The following is a 6,000-nucleotide window of genomic DNA, read 5'->3' on the forward strand; positions in this document are numbered from 1 at the left end:
GTCTTCAAATATTCACATGGCTACAGACCCCATGGGCCGGGCCACTGCGTCCCCAAGTCAGACTGCAGCGTTTGGGGTTAGTTCTCTGTTTCATACAGCACAGAAAACGGCCTTTTACAATGTACCGTTTAAACATATTACATCAGTAACATACATATATATACATATATGCTTATACATATATATACATACATGCTTATAAAGAATAACATACATATATATGTATGTTATGTATATAATATATATAAATATTATATAGCTCCTCTTTAAATGTATACACACATATATTTGGAGATACATACTCAATTTTCATTTCCTCGATTTTCATAGATGGGATCATATTCTATGGATAGTAATGCTGAACGTTTTTGGGGTGTTTGCCCGGCACCAGGTACCGTTCTAAGTCCATTACAGGCAGTAACTCATTTTAGTCTCACAATAATACCAGTAAAAACTACTTGTATCCCCATTATACAGATGGGGAACTGAGGCACACGGAGGTTAAGTGGCTTGTCCAAGGTCACGTAGCCGGGAAGCGGCAGAGAAAGGGTTTGAACCCAGCAGTCTGCTTGTAAACTCTTGCTCGTAACCACTAAGTCAGACGGTTTCTCATGCTGCTTCTATACCTTAGTTTTAATTTTTCATTAAAAAATGTATTTTGTAGATATATTTCCATGTCTTTTGATCTCACCCTTTTTAATGGCTGTATATGCATAAAATTTCATTCCATGTGTGCTTCATGTTTTATTTACTCATTTCCTATTGACATTTAGATTGTTGCTTAATTTTTTACCTTGTAAGACTACAATAAACATCCTCCATCCGTGTATAAGGGTCTCAGCACAGAGGTATAGACGCCCAGAACTGTAATCGCTAGATCAAAAGTTATGTGTCTTAAAAACTGTGATCTGCCAACTTGACCTACAATTTCCACTTTCACCAACTGGGCATGAGAGTATTCCTCTCCTCCAGAAGGAAGTCTAGATGTGAAAAAGTGTAGGATTTTTGATTTTTGGTTAGCAGAGCAATATTCTTTTTCTTTTCTTTTCTTTTCTTTTTTTTTTTTTTTTTTTTTTTTTGAGACAGGGGCTCACTCTTTTGCCCAGGCTGGAATGCCGTGACATGATCATAGCTCACTGTCTAACTCCTGGGCTTAAGAGATCCCCCCACCTTAGTCTCCTGAGTAGTTGGGACTACAGGCACGCACCACTACAACCAGATAATTAAAAAAAATTTTTTAGGCCGGGCGCTGTGGCTCACGCCTGTAATCCTAGCTCTTGGGAGGCCGAGGCGGGCAGATTGCTCGAGGTCAGGAGTTCAAAACCAGCCTGAGCGAGACCCCCGTCTCTACTATAAATAGAAAGAAATTAATTGGCCAACTGATATATATATATATATAAAAAAAAAATTAGCCGGGCATGGTGGCGCATGCCTGTAGTCCCAGCTACCCGGGAGGCTGAGGCAGAAGGATCACTCGAGCCCAGGAGTTTGAGGTTGCTGTGAGCTAGGCTGACGCCACGGCACTCACTCTAGCCTGGGCAACAAAGTGAGACTCTGTCTCAAAAAAAAAAAACAAAAAAAAAATTTTTTAGAGATGGAGTCTTGCTATGTTGCCCAGGCTGGTCTTGAACTCCTGGCCTCAAGCGATCCTTCCACCTCAGCCTCCCTAATTGCTGGGATTGCAGGTGTGAGCGAGCCACCGTGCCCAGCCAGCAGAACAATATTAAGTAATCACCAGGCTTCCCCAATCCTTTCCCTCAAGGAAATGTACCAGTAGTGGAGGAAGTTACGAAGACAGTCCGAACACCAGGCGCTCCCCTTCCGCGTGCGCACCTCCACTCCCTCCTGAGCCCCTGCCCCACCCACCTGGGGCCACTGGCACAGAGAGTAGACTGGAGGAGTATTTGTTTGCCTCTACGCGTTTACTTGATGGGTTCACGCCTTAACCTGGGGCGCCACATACTCACAGTGGAGCGTGTAAAGTGCGCTGTGCTCGAGTGTGCGCTGGGTGGGCGTTGCGGGCCACGCTCCGTGACCTCCCATCTCTGCGCGAGACGACCCGCGCCCCAGGAGCCTCCTATACTCACTACCTGCTCGCCAGGGCCGCCGCCGTCTTGACCTCTACCACTATACATTTGCTTTGCCTATCGATATTTTCAAACTTTGAATAAACGGAATCATAAAATACATGGTCTTAAGTGTCCTTTTTCAGGCAGTATTATCTTTGGGATGCATCCATGTCGTTGCAGGACAAAGCAGCTTGTTCATTTATATCCCTGTGTACATTTTGCTGCACGGATACACCACCATGTAGTTATCCATTGGCATTGTTTCCAGGTTTGGCCTATTCTTGCACCTGTCTTTTGGTGAACATACTGGATGTATTCTGAAGAATCGACTTATTGGGGCATAAGATTCATGCATGTTCAGTTTTAACAGATACTTCCAACGAGTTTTCTAACGTGTTGTGCCAATTTATAGCACCACGGGCAGTGGAAGTCTTAATGGCTATCATCACTCCACAGCTCACCAATCACATTTGTCAGGGCTCTCGAGAGACACAGAACCAACAGGACATGTACATGAATGCACGAAGAGATTCATATATGAAGAGATTTATTATGAGGAAGTGGCTCACAGGATTACAGAGGCTGAGACATCTCCTGATCTGCCATCTGCTAGCTCGAGACCCAGGAAACCAGTGGGTAATTACAGCCTGAGTCCAAGTCCCAACACTTTCCAACCAGAGGAGCCAACAGTGTAAATCCCGGTCTGAGACCAGGAAACTGACGTCCCAGCTCAAACAAGCGAAGGGGGCAGATTCCTCCATCTTTTCGCCTTTTTGTCCTATTCAGGCCTTCAGTAGGCTGGACTGTGCCTGCCCACATTGGGGACAGCAACCTACTTTACTGAGGCCGATGATTTAAATGTTAATGTCATCCAGAAACACCTTCACAGACACACCCAGCAGCACTGTTTAATCTGGGGACTCGTGGCACAGTCCAGTTGACAGATAAAATCACCCATCACACCCGTGCTTTATGCTGTCAATCTTTTCAGACATTGGCCCCATTCTGGTGTGTGTGTGTGCAGATCCGTCATTGTGGTTTTAATTTGCATTTCCTTGATGACTAATGAGGTTGAAGACTTTTTCATATGTCAATGTCCTTCTGGACATTGTCTTCTGTTCCCTGCCTATTCAAGACTTTTGTAAAGTTTTCTTTGATCTGCTAAACAAGTCACAGTGTTGACACTCACTGACAAGGCCCCAGAAGTCTATCTTGTGACTCCAACATCTCCTAGGCTGTTGCCATTGGCTACAGGGCTGAAGCTGGGTCATGCGATGTCACCGAAGGGGAAAGAGAGAAAGTCCAGGGCAGCAAATTCCTTCCTGAGTGAGAGAAGCGGAAGTGCCCCTGCCTCTCCAGCCCGGGCTCCAGCCCAGTTAAGCCCTCCCAGGACAGGGGATGTTTGGGAGCAGATGACGGAGTGGTCCACATTTTAGTGGCACTCAGGGGCCTCCCTGGCAACGCCGGGATCTGGCTGGAGGAGCCTTGCGGCCCAGCAGTGGGTAGACCTACCACTGTTCTTCTGCTTCCCTGAAGAATTTCTGTGCTGGAGGAACTACTTTCTCATCCTCTCCCTGGGGGCCAGAGCTAACTGTGCATAACCAAAAGGCTCATGGGAAACAGTAAAAAGGAACGAAAGAGCCTCCCTCCCCTTACCCTTGGTTTTGGTTCAGGCACTGAGAAAAGCCCTGAGAGCAGTGCCTGGGCAGGACTGGAGAAGGCGCCCAGGGAGGAGAAACCTTTATCCGGACCAGCACCCAGAGCATTTCCCCGGTGTTTCTCCGGGCAGTTTCAGAGTTTCAGGTCTTAGATTCAAGTCTTTAATCCATTTTGGTTTGATTTTTGTGCATGGTAAGAGATAAGGGTCTAGTTTCATTCTTCCACATACAGTTTCCCAGTTTTCCCAGCACCATTTATTGAAAAGACTGTCCTTTCTGCATTGTAAGTTCTTGTCACCTTTGTCAAAGATGAGTTGGTTGTAAATGTGTGAATTTTACCTGGGTTCTCTATTCTGCTCCCTTGACCCATGTGTCTGTTTTTATGCCATACTGTTTTGGTTACTCTAGCTTCATAATAAATTTTAAAGTCAGGTAATGTGATGCTTCCAGCTTCGTTTTCTGCTCAGGATTTTTTTTTTGGCTGTTCGGAGTTTTATGGGATCCTGTATAAACTTTAAGATTATTTTTTCTTATTTCTGTGAAGAATGGCATTGGTATTTTGATAGGAATTGGATCGAATTTATATATTGCTTTGGTTAGTATTGTCATTTTAACAGTATTAATTATTCCAATCCATAACCATGGGGTATCTTTTCATTTTTTTGTGTGTGTTTTCTTCTTTATCAGAGTTTTATAGTTTTTCTTGGAAAGATCTTTCACTTTTTTGATTTGACCGATTCCTAAGTATTTTATATTTTTTGTAGCTATTATAAGTGGGATTGCTTTTTTGATTTCCTTCTCAGATTGTTTGCTGTTGGTGTATATACATGCTACTGGTTTTTATATGTTTACTTTGTGTTCTGCAACTTTACTGAATTCACTTAGCAGTTCTAACAGGTTTTTTTGTTTGTTTGTTTGGGGTGGGGTGCAGTCTCTAGGTTTTTCTAGGAATAAGATCATGACATCTGTGAAGAAGGCTAATTTGATTTATTCCTCTTCTAATTTGGGAACCCATTATTTCTTTCTCTTTCCTAATTGCTCTGGCCAGGACTTCCGGTATTATGTTGAATAACAGTGGTGAAAGTGAGCATCCTTGTCTTGTTCCAGTCTTTACAAGAAAGGCCTTCAATTTTTCCCTGATCAGCAGAATGTTAGCTGTGGGTTTGGCATAGATGGGTTTTATTATTTCTGAGGTATGTTCCTTCTATAGCCACTGTTATGAGGGTTTATCATAATGGCATATTGAATTTTATCACATAATTTTTTGGCATCTATTGAAATAACGATATGGTTTTTGTCCTCCACTTTGCTAATGTGGTGTATTGCATGTATTGACTTGCATGTGCTGAGCAGTCCTCACCTCCCTGGGATGGATCCCACCTGATCACGGGGATGATCTTTTTAATGTGTTGTTGCACTTGCTTTACTAGTATTTTGTTGAGGAGTTTTGCATCTATGTTCATCAGTGGTATTGGCCTAGTTTTCTAGTGTCTTTGTGTGGCTTGGGTATCAGAGTAATACTGGCCTTATAAAATGAGATTGAAAGTCTTGTCTCCTGTTCAAGTTTTGTTGAAGAGTTTGAGTAGGATTGGTATTAGTTTTTTAAATATTTGGTAGAACTCAACAGTTTGGTAGAATCCATCAGGTCCTGGGCTTTCCTTTGATGGGAGTCCTTTTATTATATTACTAGCTTCAATCTCATTACTCATTATTTGGTTTGGGTTTTTTTTTGAGATTTTCTATTTCTTCATGATTCAATTTTGGTAGCTTGCATGTACCTAAGTAATTTAACCATTTTTTCTAGGTTTTCCACTTTTTTGGCATATAGTTGTTCATAGTACTCTGTAATGATTCTTTGTATATCTGAGGTTGCAATTGTTATGTCTCCTTTTTCATTTCTAACTTTATTTATTTATTTATTTATTTATTTATTTATTTATTTATTTATTTTTTGAGACAGAGTCTCACTTTGTTGCCCAGGCTACAGTGAGTGCCGTGGCGTCAGCCTGGCTCACAGCAACCTCAATCTCATGGGCTCAGCGATCCTACTGCCTCAGCCTCCCGAGTAGCTGGGACTACAGGCATGCGCCACCATGCCCGGCTAATTTTTTGTATATATATTTTTAGTTGATCAATTAGTTTCTTTCTATTTTTGGTAGAGACGGGGTCTCGCTCAGGCTGGTTTCGAACTCCTGACCTTGAGCGATCTGCCCGCCTCAGCCTCCCAAAGTGCTAGGATTACAGGCGTGAGCCACCGCGCCCAGCCTAACTTT

This window comes from Microcebus murinus, chromosome 25 (genome assembly GCF_040939455.1).
Source record: "Microcebus murinus isolate Inina chromosome 25, M.murinus_Inina_mat1.0, whole genome shotgun sequence".
In the NCBI taxonomy this organism is placed as follows: domain Eukaryota; kingdom Metazoa; phylum Chordata; class Mammalia; order Primates; family Cheirogaleidae; genus Microcebus; species Microcebus murinus.